We start from the raw sequence: 14,165 nt of genomic DNA, 5'->3' as shown, positions 1-14,165 counted from the left end.
AAAAATGACTGAGATTGCTGGGAGGACACACCAACAGAAAGAGCCTTTTTGGACCTGCATGAAACCAGTCTGGCTTGGTAGCTCCTCTTCAACTATTCTGCAGACAAAGAGCACTTCCACTTAATTCTGAGACTTTCAATGTGCCGTTGGTAACATCATCTCCTGAAAATCACCCATTATTCTCATCGCTGGGAGACTGAAGATGAGGTCTGTCACCTGATGACAATGCAAGAAGTTTTCCTCCTTGCTTTTTCTTTCCTAAGAGAGTAGTAAGCCTTTGCAACATCCTCAGGAGCTGGGGTAAAATTCTCCACAGAGAACTGAGCCTCAGCAACATGCAACTTGGCCCAAGGTCACCTGTTATAAAGATGGAAACAGAATGTGGATCTCAGATTCCTACTCCTGTGCCCTGAATACCAGGCCGTGGTGCTGCTGCCACCACCTGTGGGGACAGCCTTTCAATCTCGAAGGCTGTCAAATCCCAGCAGCTTTTATGAGCACTAAAATTCACTTTAAATAAACTTCAGTTTGAAAAAAAAAAAGTTCCAGGAGAACAGGTGGACTCCTGCGACACCAGAATTCTTCAATGCACAAAGAATCTTTCATCTTGCTGTTCTACATGGCACCTTTAAATATTCTTCTACATAAAGGCACGATATGCAAGAGCAAAAGAATACTGAGAAACAGTAATCCCTAACAGATCAACTGTGCTTTATCTACACAGATTCTGCTTTCATAAAAGCACAGAGGAAAAGGAAGGGGGGGGAGAAAAGTACATTCTTATTGTTTTCTGAAGCTTAAAATAACCACAAAGTGAGAAAAATCAAAGCTGTTCCATAGAACAACTAGGAAAAAAAGTCTCACTGAGCGTTTGAGAAATGACAGAAGATGGAATGAGAGATTTAGCGAGTGCTGTGGTCACCAGGCTTAGATCCTAAATTTGGTCTATGCTGAAACCAGTGTGGTTTAAATGGGAAGCGTCTGCTAGAATGTGTGTGCCCCATATATAACTATAGCTGTTGCTGGCAGAAAAGGCTATGGTTACGGCCACCAACACACACCCCATTTTCACTTGCAAACTTCTCTGAAAACTTTGGTTTTTTGAATAGAACGCAACTGAATGCATGCAATTGCTGGAGGAAACTTGCCTGCACAGTGAGAGAGACAGAGAGATAAGAAGTATTAGAACAAATCATCTCTACTGAAGATGGGCAGAGTAGCCATCAATTTATTCTCATAGTTGATTGATCATGGCGTTTTTCCACTTCCAGAAAGAAGCAGAAAATGCATTATCTACTATAGCTGGTTTGGAACCAAACAACACTTGTGCTTGGCTTTAACACAGGGTCCAGTCTGGTGCTAGGGGAAGCAGCAGGAAAGTGGCCAAGATGACAGCTCACAAAACAGTCATTTACTCCTCACATTCAGTCAGTTCCTAGAATTTTCCAAAGTACCGAGCTGTTCTGTAACATCCATGGGCTGTTGAGCTATTTCCCTTTGCTCCCAGAACCAATCAGTGCCACAGCCAGGGTTTGTGTAAAGCCTTTATTCCTTACCTTGCATTATTCACTGGACTGACAAAGCACAGAGAGCTCTGAAAACCCCACAAACCTAGAATCACAGAATCATTAAGGTTGGAAAAGACCTCTAAGCTCATTCAGTCCAACCATAAGCCCAACACCACTGTGTCTACTAAGACATCTCCCAAAGTGTCATGCCTAATGGTTTCTGAACATCTCTCAGGATGGGGACTCCACCATTGCCCTGGGCAGCTTCTGCCAGGGCTTCACCACTCTTTCAGGAACAAATTGTTCCTAATATTGAATCTAAACATCCTCTGACACAACTTGAGGCCAATTCTCCTCATCCTATTGCCTGTCACTTGGGAGAAGAGACCAGCACCCACCTCGCTACAAGCTCCTTTCTGGGAGCTGCAGAGAGTGATGAGGTTTCCCCTCAGCCTCCTCTTTTCCAGTCTAAACAGCCCCAGAGCTCTCAGTCACTCCCCATAACCCTTCCCTAGCTCCATTCCCCTTCTCTGGACACATTCCAGCCCCTCAATCTCTTTCTTGGAGCAAGGGGCCCAAAACTGAACCCAGGATTCGAGGTGCAGCCTTACCAGTGCCAAGTCCAATCCCATCCCTACTCCTGCTGCCCACCCCATGGCTGATCCAAGCCAGGATGCTGTTGGGCTTATTGGCCACCTAACTTTCCCCTAACAAAAAACTTGCCTTGCCACAAAGCAGCTTATTTTCTAAAACTCCTTTGCACAAGCACTGTCTTGAGCTGTTTCCCGACCTGAGCTCTCCACCCTTTCATGCAGTCAAGCACTCTTAAGCTACCTAACTCACTTCTGTCCAAATGGGTCAGGTGCCTACCAGTTCCAGCAGTGGTTCAAAGAGATTGTCTCAGAGCAAAGTTGCCTTGCCTTCAAAGCTCCAGACCATTCTGCTGTACAGCGATAACACAGCAAACACAAACCATCTGAAAAAATATTCCAGCCTTGACTTTCATCACTTCTAGATGTGTCTTTCTGTTACTCTGTTTCCACTTACACCCTGTATTTTCAAAGATCAGGGAAGATGGGAAGATTGTTTATAATTCACCATACAAACTTCCAGAGGGGTTCTTATATCTATGTATTTTTATACACAAACACACACTTTATTTTAAACCCAAATAAAAGACACAGGCTGAAAGAACTGGGGTTGTTCAGCCTGGAAAAGAGAAGGCTTCACGCAGACCTTAGATCAGCCCTCCAGTACTCAAAGGAGCCTACAGGAAAGCTGGAGAGGGGCTCTTGATCACAGAATGTAAGGATAGAACAAAGGGGAATGGTTTTAAGCTGAAAGAGGGGAGAGTGATATGAGATCTTAGGAAGAAATGTGTTCCTGTGAGGGTGGTGAGACCTTGGCCCAGGTTGCCCAGAGAAGTGGTGGCTGCCCCATCCCTGGAGGTGTTCAAGGCCAGGTTGAACGGGCCTTGGGCAGCCTGATCTAGTGGGAGATGTCCCTGCCCATGGCAGGGGGCAGAACTGGATGGGCTTTGAGGTCTCTTCCAACCCAACCCATTCCACGATTCTATGATATTATCAGCTTCACTCACAACTCTGGCCTTCCCTAAGGGCATGTATGTTGGTCAGAGGGATATTCAACTCATTCAGAGGTATACATACCAAAATCCAAATGGGATTGAGTGCAGAGCCCTTTCTATGCACATTTTTAGACCTATCATACTTGTCATCTTACCATTTTCCTTTGAGTTGGTCATATATTATCTTGGAAATTTTCTCTTCCCATCTGAGAACTGAAAATTGTGATGCAAGTTACTCAGCAAAATTATCCAAGCTTGGGAACTGGATGCCCACCACAGGACTGGAGAATATATAAATGAACACATCCGTCCTAAAATGTAAAAGCTACTGTTTAATGCAATATGCCAGAAATAAAATGTGAGTTCCTCTAGACAGACTGCAACAGGCAATTATCTAAAAAACAATTTTTCACAAAGTTCTGCACTTTCTTGCTGACTGAAAATTCTGCTGCAAAGCACAGGAGACTGTGGGATGAATATTTGTCTTCTTAGTTAGTCCTAAAGAATGTTACCTGAAATACTGACTTTTATAAAGGAGAACTTTCAACTTCATTTATTACATAGATCTTTAAGATTCTTTACATCCAGTTGATAATGCATTGGTACATTTAGCTGTTATATAAATTGTCGTCCCCATCCACGCAAGGATACTGTGTCAAATATAACCCGTTTTAATATGACTTACCCTTGAAAACACAGCTAAAGTCCATGACTGAGGTTAGTCATACAATTTGAAGAACTCCTGGCATGCATAGTTACAGCAATAAGGCTTCTGCAAGATTCTTTAGAGAACAGAGCAGGACAGAAGCCTTTGAGGGCACCTGGAGACCATGAGCAGCATCCCTCCCTCAATTGTCACCTTTCTAAACAAGTGTCTCAACCATTTTTTTTTTTATTAGGAAGTGACTGCAAGCTCACTGCAAGCATCAGTTATAAGCTCTCACTCATCCAGCAGACAAAACAGACGGATCTTCCTAGCTTCACTTTGCATTAAAAGCATTGGACTCCCTCTAGCTAGAGACAGTGGAAGGGTCAACATACCCCTGTAAAAATATCACAGAATGGTTTGGGTTAGAAGGGACCTTAAAAGTCCATCCAGTTGCAACCCCCTGCCATGGGCAGGGACACCTCCCATTGGATCAGGTTGATCTAAGCTCCATCAACCTGGCTTTGAACACCTCCAGGGATGAGGCAGACACCAGTTCTCTGACGAACTTGGGCCAGTGCCTCACCACCCTCAACGTGAAGAATTTCTTCCTATTGTCTAATCTAAATCTTTCCCCCTCCAATTTTAAGCCATTATCACTTGACCTATCACTACATGCTCTTCTATAAAAGCCCCTCCCCAGCTTTCTTGTAGCCCCCTTGAAGTACTGGCAGGTTGCTGTAAGGTCTCCCCATTCTTCTTCTCCAGACTGAACAATGCCAACTCTCTCAACCTGTCCTTACAGCAGAGGTGCTACAGTCCTAAGACCATGTTCGTGGCCTCCTCTGCACCCGTTCCAACAGTTCCATATCCTTCTTATGTTGGGGATTCAAGAACCAAACACAGGACTCCAGGTGGGGGGTCACATGAGAGAAGAGCAGATGGAGAGGATCCCCTCCTTCACGCTGCTGGCCACACTTCTTTTGATGCATCCCAGAACAGGATTGGCCTTCTGGGCTGTGAACACACACTGCCAGCTCATGTCGAGCTTCTCATCAACCTCCAAGTCCCTAAAAGCAAAATCTTGGGGTTGGGAAACAGTGTGCTTGGTGAGTATTGTGACAGCCAGTGCATGCTATGACAACCGTAGAGCTAAGATGCCACTTGTTCAGAAATCCAACAAATCCTTTTAGGATCTTAGGAAGGAACGGAGCAGGAGAAGTTGTGACCCAATATCACCTAAGCCTCAAACCCAGGCCTCTCCTCTTTGGGAAATGACAATTTTGCATTACTTGAAGTGACATAAAGATACTTTTATTGCTATTCCTACAGAAACAGGGGAACAAGCGCACTGAAGGAAGCAATCCCTCACCATGTCAACACTGTCCTCTGGGCAATACTACTATTTCAGTAGGAATTATCCTTCCTCTCTATCATCACAGCTACACCTCTGAAACACAGGCCACCAGCTCTATTCCAAGACCTGAAGATGACGGTTTTACTTTTCCTCCTCTTGCTGGTTTTGAGGTGCTAGAACTACACATGATAAGCTCTACAAGAGGTACAATGCGGATAATGAACTACCTGGATCATTGGAAAGGGTTAATGACCAGCGAGTACTGGTTGATTCCCTGCAGTTCTCACCAAGGATTTACACAAACGAAACCATTTAAGGATTTGAAAAACATAAGTGGAATAACTTAGGCACTCTCCTCTTTGAGGATTTTCTTTAGAATCCAAATCAGAAAATAAAACATCTTAGCCATTCTCCCACTGCCCTCAGGTTCACAGTTCCCATTTGCTCTTCTTGAAGCTCCAGCTCCTGGAGTCAAACGGTAGAAAGAAAAGTGTAAAAATAAAAGCTGAGAAATGTAAAGTGAACAAATACATCTCAGACCCTTTTACCAGAATCAACTCCTTCCCTTTACAAATCATGATTTAATGACCTTTTTTTTTTTTAATATTTGATGCTGTAAATAACAAACATCAGTTCATGTCAAAAGGCTGCTCACGACTAATACTCAGGAATATAATGTTCTTGGCAAAAAAAACAAACAGGACTGGTCTACAAACCTCTCTTAACCTGTAAGAGAGAGTTTGGAGCCCCTTTTACCAGTGACTGACACTGAGCAGCCAAGAACCAGTGTGTTGCCTTGTTGAGAAGAGCTGCACAGCAGATGAGCTGCAGAAAGCAGGTCAAGTATGCTTAAGGGGAATACTGGTAATGGAGAGAGGTTTGGGCAGGGAAGGGACACCCGAGGGCTTCAGCTTTGTCAATCATAACATACGAAGCTGAAGCTCTGAGTATGGTTTCCGCCACTTCTTCAAGTGCAAGACAACAGCAGAGTTTCTGCAAGTAGTGTTTTTACTGTAACCAGAGACTGGCCACTGGGCTAGCCTGACTGAGCCTGAAGGGAGATTATGTTCTTAAATGGCCTGGGCACAGTTTACCTACAGCCATTCCAAGAACCGAAACATGTTAATCTATTGTTGAAACATGGTATATCAGAAAAGACTCTACATCTACAAGGAGAAAACTGACACCGTAAGTCATCACCCAGTTGGCTGGGAAAGAATGGGAAGATGACACATGCATGCATATAAATGGATTAGGTCATAGCCTCACAGATACTCTAAAGCATTCTGGTAAGATTTACCTTTAATATCCTTAAAATGTTTTTAGTTTTGAAATAAAAGACACGAAAGTGCCCCATTTTTCACTAGGTGAAGTGAAACTTGAAATAACAGAATAGTCTGAAGTAGTTAAGAGACTACAAAGCTCACCATGATTTCCAGTCAGCATTCGAGCCTGGCCCAGTAACACTGTGTACCCATTAACTCCAAGTCCACAATTTGGCCAGAATTTGTTTTGCTGCATTTCAGCCAAATAACTTTTTGTGTCTGTCTTCCTCCTATGTGGGATTGCCTTAGCAGAACAGGATGCCAATACTGAAAGCACTGACTGTCTCCGACTTTACCATCTTTGATTAAGAAGGCCCTTTTATTGCCGGATCACTTCGACTTCACAGATAACTGTTGCTGCATTGAGATGAAGTTACTGGCAGGAAAAGCCTACAGCGACTCAGGCAAAAGCAACCAGAATATTAAGCCTCCCCCAGTGAGCTATTCCAGAAGTCCAACACAGAAATTATTTTCTTAACATCAACTTCTTGCTGAAAATTAGGTCGACTGTTTCTCATTCTCCCCACAGCAGATGCAGCAAACAGTGTAGTCCTCATTTCCTTATAAGAAACTTTCACACTGGGTTTGAACAGCGCCTGGCAGGTGTGTGGGTTATTGAAGGTTCCACTTTAAATGTCCTTGTCCTTTCCTTCCACTGTAGGAATCCTCTCAGAACTCAGCTCTCCATCCTTTTACTGCTGCAGGTTCAGCTTCTACTATAGCCCCCAAATGGTCCTGTACCTGCCCCACATTCCTATTCCATTTTTGTTTGCCTGTCCAACTGGGCAAGAGCTGCTTGGGAATGGCCTCTATGTGGACGGATTAACAGTGATCAAAGACTGAGAATCCACATGCCTGTTCCTATGTCCCCATTTTTGAGCGGACAGATACATAACAGCATCAAAAATCAGGCGTTTCACAGCAATGGACAAGAAATCCTCATGCTTTATCAAGGCTGATACATATCCTGCAGGATATCCCTTCCATGTCATTTCATAGCAGTCCATGCATTATGCGACTAGCATCCAGTTTCTCTTTACCATTTGATATTTCTATTCTGTCTCACAATGTTTTTTTCCTAAATGGATGTCCTACGACATCGAAACTGGCTATGTACGTAGCATCAGCCATCAGCTTATGCTTTGTATTCACACATGTGCAAAGGTTTGAGACAGAGAAGTAAAAATCTAATCTAGGATGTGGGACGCAAGCACTCAAGGATGTAACAACAGATGTTTCCAGTTTATTGTGAGGTCAGATGTACCATTATTTCCTCCTTCCAGTTTTACAGATCTGACCAGCAACAGTATTTTGCGATCACATAAAGGCTCTTTTTCCCCATCAGAAAAAAAAAAAAGTATTTTCTTACTTATTAAACAGAGCCCAACATATGAAAGAACCTGGTGGAGATATCGCTTCTGCCATTTCCAGCAGCGATCACTGGATGATGGAAGGTAAAGCCATCTATCATAGCATCATCACGGAACATAAATGGCAGCAAATGAATGGCAGAATTCAAGTGAAACTGAGTGGCAAAGTGTTGGGACCTCACTTTGCACCCCGATTTACAGTACAGCACATTCAAGAACAGAGAGTTGGGAAAACAAATGCCTCACCGTGTTGATTTAAGGCAGTACAAAAGGAGAAAAGCACATTCAGAAAAATTAAATACATCATTCAAATAAAATATATCATTTTCTGGAAAAAAGAGAGGCCCTGCAGCACCTTCTGGCCAGAGGCATACATAGTTTTCAGCATAGTATGAGCACTGTGCATTACAGGTTTGATACTGTTGAAGAACAGGAAGTGTCCCTGCCCATGGCAGGGGGAGTGGAACTGGATGACCTTTAACGTCCATTGCAACCCAATTCTATGATTCTATCCTCAGTTCCACCCACAATTGTTGCACTTCTTCATAACTGTAAATATTCACATGGTGCCTGAGAATGCAGAGCAATAAGCAAACAGGTAATTACCAAAGGATTTAAGGTGCTCTTTACAGTTGAGACTAAACTACCATTACGCCATCAAGTGTAATAAAATAAATGTACCAGAAAATCTAAACAGAGCAGTATCTCTTGCCTATTCTCAGCTGATCTTCAGTGTAATTTTGCTCAACAGTTTCAACAAGTCTTGTGGTCTAGGAACAAAATAATAAAAGTGTAAGATTTTGTTTTTAATCACAGGAAAACAGAACTGCATCTGCCTGCTTTGTTAGCTTTCTGAATTTAAACAGTGACCAAACCACCTGAAGTTGTCTGTGAGACAGACACACTAGGCTAAAAATGAAAAAAGATCTGCTATTAAAGTCCTTCAGAGGAAAAAAAAAACACAAACAGGAATTCTATATGTCTTGCATGCTGAGAACTAGCTTAGTATACCACTTTCATCTTGATTACCAAACCTAGACTGCATTTCCCACCAAAAATCTGTGAGGAAATTATCTGCATTTCAGAAGGGAAGATTGGGGGGTTTGAAGTTTTAATAGACTTTTCAAAAAGTTCTATTAATTTTTTTTTTATCAGCTATTCCAAAGCATGCACTTACACTATAACACTATTTAAAATCAGGGAATGGTTTGTGTTGGAAGAGATCTTAAAGCCCATCCAGTTCCAATCCCCTGCCATGGGCAGGGACATCTCCCACTGGATCAGGTTGATCTAAGCCCCATCCAACCTGGCCTTGAACACCTCCAGGGATGGGGCAGCCACCACTTCTCTAGGCAACCTGGGCCAGGGCCTCCCCCACCCTCACAGCAAAACACTTCTGCCTAAAATCTCATTTCAATCTCCCCTTTCAGATTCAAACTGTTCCCTCTCATCCTGTCCCTGCAAGCCCTAATCAAGAGTCTCTCCACAGCTTTCCTGTAGGCAAAACGACATGGAAAATATCGAGCAGCTTTAGTTAGTTATTGCTGGTTTTTGCTGGGCTGGGAAGAAAGGGGAATAAATCACACTCCTAGACTAGGGAAAGGCACAGAATAAGCACCTGGAAGGAGTCTCAAGTGCTCAACCACTTTTGTCCTCTTTTGCAGATGTAAGGAATACTTTGTTCATTTTAGTTTCTTCATCTAATTCAAATCAATGACTTGTTCCTTCAAAAGCTGAAGAACCAAATGGGAGTTTAGAAATATGAAAAAATATGAAAAAAAAAAAAAGGCAGCAGGAAAGCTTGTTTTCCTTCTCTAATCTGTGAATAATAAAAGAGGTAAGAGAATAAGATCTGCCAGCTCTCAAATCTTGAAGGACGTGGTATCCTGAAACAGTTCAGTTCATTAACTGCAGATAACAGTCTCTTTGTTTAATGAATCAGTTTTAAAATGTAAAACATTGAGATGTTTTTGTTTTTTTTTAAACAAAAGCTGCCTTTTTAATATCATTACTTTTAAATACACATATCCAAACATTTTTTAATGTTCAGTTCCAGTCCCCATCAATATAGAGCTCGCTTGCCATTTCTAAAATATGTAAATCTTTAAGAGTTCAAGTTCAGTGGTCCAGGTGGCCAAAAAGGCCAACAGCATCCTGGCTTGGATCAGCCATGGTGTGGCTAGCAGGAGTAGGGAAGGGATTGTCCCCCTGCACTCAGCACTGGCGAGGCTGCACCTCAAATCCTGGGTTGAGTTCTGAGCCCCTCACTCCAAGAAGAACACTGAGGGGCTGGAGCGAGTCCAGAGAAGGGCAATGGAGCTGGAGAAGGGTTTAGAGCACAAGCCTTATGAGGAGCGACTGAGGGAGCTGCAGTTGTTCAGCCTGGAAAAAAAAAGGCACTGAGGGGAGAACTCATCTTTCTCTAAAACTACCTGAAAGGAGGCTGTAGCAAGTTGGGGGTAAGTCACCCTGGTAGCCAGTGACAGGACAAGGGGAAATGGCCTCAAGATACACCAAGAGAGATTTAGGTTGGATTAGGAGGAATTTCTTTAATGGAAGGCTTGTCAAGCACTGGCAGAGGCTGCTCAGGGAGGTGGTTGAGTCACCATCCCTGGAGCTGTTTAAAAGACAAATAGATATCATACTTGGGGACACTGTCTAGTGGTGGACTTAACAAGGCTGCATCTATGGTTGGACTTGATGATATTAAACGTCTTTTCCAACCAAATCCATTCTGTGGTTCTGTGATTCTGAGAAATGAGGACTTGTTAAATTATGTACCTGCTTAAGGACATATTCCTGCTCCAGTTAAGCATTCCCTCTCCTGCCCAAAGAAAGAAATTAACTAAGAACTATACTTGTTTGCAAATAAACACGCTTCAAACAGTTCCCAGCCAATGAAAATCAACCTGTCTGTAGGAAAATAATGAAAGTACAATCCTAAAACAAGATTAAAATCAATGATTTAAATTAAAGCTTCCCTCTTGCCGATGTAAATCAAAGTGATTTAAATCACCAGTTTTGATCAATTCACTCATTTGCATAACCTTGATCGTTTATCCCTTAAAATGCCATTGAGGGGCCATAGTTAGTTGGATATTTCTCTACATCTCAATTCACCCAGCATAAATGGGGCTTTTGTGCTCTTATTTAAAAATTTATAAAGTTCACTACCAACTAATACATCTCCATTACTGATGCCTAATCCTATCTGGGATGCTGAAGTGGTTTAAAAGATGAACAAAGGCACATTCCACAGTAATCCCAAGTAAAATCGGAATCCCATTACAGCTGACGGTGCCTCTGTAGATGTCCTTACTAGCAACAAATAAACAAACCTGCTGATGGGACAAACAAATGTTTACAAGATCCCCTCAGCCCATCAATTACCTTTAACACAGTCGGGTATCTGGGGGACTTTTGATCTCCAGTGGTAAATTTTCACAGCATGCTGTTTTCCCACATTGATCATCCGGCCAATGCAAGGATTAACATAGTGGAGAAGCTCCCTCATTAAAGGAAAACTGCCTTTTCTAAGGGCAACAAAAATGTAGGCTAGACCCCAACAATCTCAGTGCTTGTAGAAGCTGGATTACCGTTCTGGTTCTCCCTGGACTGCTTTGGTGTTTCCTACAGAAACTGTTCCTGATGTGCTCAGATCTCTCCCCATTACTATTATTCTTGCTTTGTTTCCTTCGCCCTCAGACTCCTCATCCAAGTTTCCGAGCGATTCTGATGCTGGTGAAATCCTTTGCCAAGCCAACAACTTTTCTCCACAGTTCTGGCTTGTCTCCTGCACCCTCCAGTTCAAGGAAGAATCAGGAAAAAAACTCTTGGAGAGACTGGAAGGAGGCAAGGGCACTAAGAAAACTAACAAAGTCCTAGATTCATAGAATGTTTTGGGTTGGAAGGCACCTTCAAGATTATTCAGTTCCAACGCTCCTGCAGTGGGCACAGACACCTCCCACTGGACTAGGCTGTATGATCAGGTCAGGATCATACAAATAAAGAATTATCAAACTCACTAGGACAGTGCAGGAATCTGCTGCTAAGAATTCAGATGATGCTTTGCATACACAATATTTTACACAAGCTACAACTCTCAAAACCAAAGAGTGAACACTGGGTGCTTTGCCTTTTTTATTGGTACACATAAAAGCAAGACTGGCTCAAGTACTAAGCAGGATTTTTTTAAAAATGCAAACATATAAGGCAGCAGCCCAAAGCTAATAACTGTATCACAGTCATTTTGATCCAATTAAGATACATTTTAGTTTAAATTATTGCAGTACTTTGAAAATTAAATAGTGCTACAGTATTAGGAAGACATTTTTTCCTGTGAAGGTGGTGAGGCAGTGGCATAGGCTGCCCAGAGAAGTCATGGATGCTCCACTCCATGAGGTGTTCAAGGCCAGGCTTGGCGAGGCTCTGAGCAACTTGACACAGCAGGAGGTGTCCCTGCCCATGGCAGGGGGTTGGAACTGCGTGATCTTCAAGGTCAAACCATTCCATGATTCTATAACTCTCACAGCCACCACTCTAAAAAGTTCTTGGTTAGAGAATATACAGCCCCAACCATGTCAGCTCTTCCACTCAGGAGAGTCAAACTGGATTTAGTGGGATTACTAGCATACCTCAGCATTTTCAGGATCTTTCAGGAGCTTAAACGGTATCTCCAATAAACGCATGGGAAAAAAAAAAAAGCAGAAAAGAATCTGCTCCTAAGAAAATCAGGAAGCTATCGACCCTGAGCATCTTTATGTTTTTTACTTCAAACTAAGAGAGAAGGAATGAAAACCAAATACTCTACATCTCATTAAAAAAGAGTTTTACCCAAATCTACATATTTATAATCTGGGCATTTATCACTGATTGGTAAACAAAAAAATACACAACAGGAAAAGACATTTTTAGATGACAAAACTCAGATCATTCTAAAGGCATTTATTTATTGCAAAACTGAACAAAAAGATAAACTTTATAAATACTAAATGACGATGCTGAGCCCTAAAACATCCTGGCTGGACAAAACAAAGCCCCCTACTTAAAATACCTCTATGTAGCAAAACACCATTTTTCTCATTTTTAACAAGTGTATAGAGTTTAGCTTATATCAGGTAAGCAAACAGTCCAGACCTAAGGAATAAGAAAAGTTAACATCCCGAAAGGGGAGTGAAAGCAGCTATTATGAATGTGTATAGATATTTCCTGCCTCAACATCTCAGAAAGTCATTCCCCAACGCACTCAGAAGACCAGATTCACCATAAACTGATGCCCAGATTTGCTTCCCAGCTTTCTTTTTTTTAAACTCCTCACAATTTATTTTTAACTCCTACACAGAAGTCGCATCTGTTGAGAATGCTCATTTTGCAAACCCAGCTCCTGCTCTTGCGACTGCAGGGCGATTTTCCCATCTTGCCTTCAGCAGAGTTCAAATCGTTTCCCATTCTTCCAAACGCTAACTCCAATTTTCGCATTTACAGGCTACAGCTCTGCCATTTGCTCAAGACCCACTGCTCTGTCAGTAGAAGGACACACTGCTGCCAGCTTTAACGTCTCAAGTGAGCTTGAAAGAAGTTTAGTAGAAGTAGATGGTCTATGTTTAACTTGCATTTGAAGCCTTTAAAAGTGAAAGGAGTACTATGAATGATGCCAGGGCAAGCATTATCTAAAGAGATAAACAAGCCCAAAATAGCCAGCAGAGAGCCCTGCTACACAACCCTGTACATATATCCTTCAGAAGCATTTTAAGCAGTTCCTTTCCAATCACTTTCCAAAGGCTCATCCTTAAAACTCAATGGTAGGCACAACAAAAGAGCTAAACCAAAGCCTACAATTTAAACAGCTCAAGGACTTCACTGAGGCATTATCTTAAGATAAGAGCTCACTCTCAAGTACTTTACTTGTGGTCACTTCTTTCCTGAGCCCAGCTTTGCAGGTCACAAATACAAACTCTCTGGTAGAAGGTTCTTCCCCAAGGAGCCATCTCTATACTGAACTCGCAGCTGGACAATACTCTGAGCGCAAGTCCCCACCAGGGGACACTTCTCTGCAGCTCCAGGACAGCATCACTTCCCCTGGAAGGCTAACCACAGATCATAGAATCATTAAGCTTGGAGAAGATCTCTAAGCTCATCCAGTCCAACCGTCAGCCTAACCACAGATCATAGAATCATTAAGCTTGGAGAAGATCTCTAAGCTCATCCAGTCCAACCGTCAGCCTAACCCCACTGTACCAACTAAACCATGTCTCACAGGGCCATGTCTACACACTTTTTGAACCCCTCTAGGGATAGGGACTCCACCACTGCCCTGGGCACCCTCTACCAGGGCTTTACCACTCTTCCAGTAAAGACATTTTTCTTAATATCCA

General features: G+C 42.5%; 1 protein-coding gene across 20 annotated transcripts in view; it reads right to left on the bottom strand.

Annotated features, from left to right (window-relative positions):
- The window catches only part of HMBOX1 (homeobox containing 1), a 145,289-nt gene that overhangs the window by 104,565 nt on the left and 26,559 nt on the right, over positions 1–14,165 (bottom strand). The window contains exon 2 of one of the 20 annotated variants that reach the window (XM_054061910.1): positions 3,249–3,404. The exons of the other annotated variants lie outside the window; for them this stretch is intronic. The gene's annotated coding sequence lies outside the window, so the exon portion shown is untranslated. The remainder of the gene's footprint in view (positions 1–3,248; positions 3,405–14,165) is intronic. 20 annotated transcript variants of the gene reach the window in all.

This window comes from Cuculus canorus, chromosome 3 (assembly GCF_017976375.1).
Source record: "Cuculus canorus isolate bCucCan1 chromosome 3, bCucCan1.pri, whole genome shotgun sequence".
Classification (NCBI taxonomy): domain Eukaryota; kingdom Metazoa; phylum Chordata; class Aves; order Cuculiformes; family Cuculidae; genus Cuculus; species Cuculus canorus.
The sequence above is the reverse complement of the archived record's forward strand: the minus strand, read 5'-3'. Positions and strand labels throughout refer to the sequence as shown.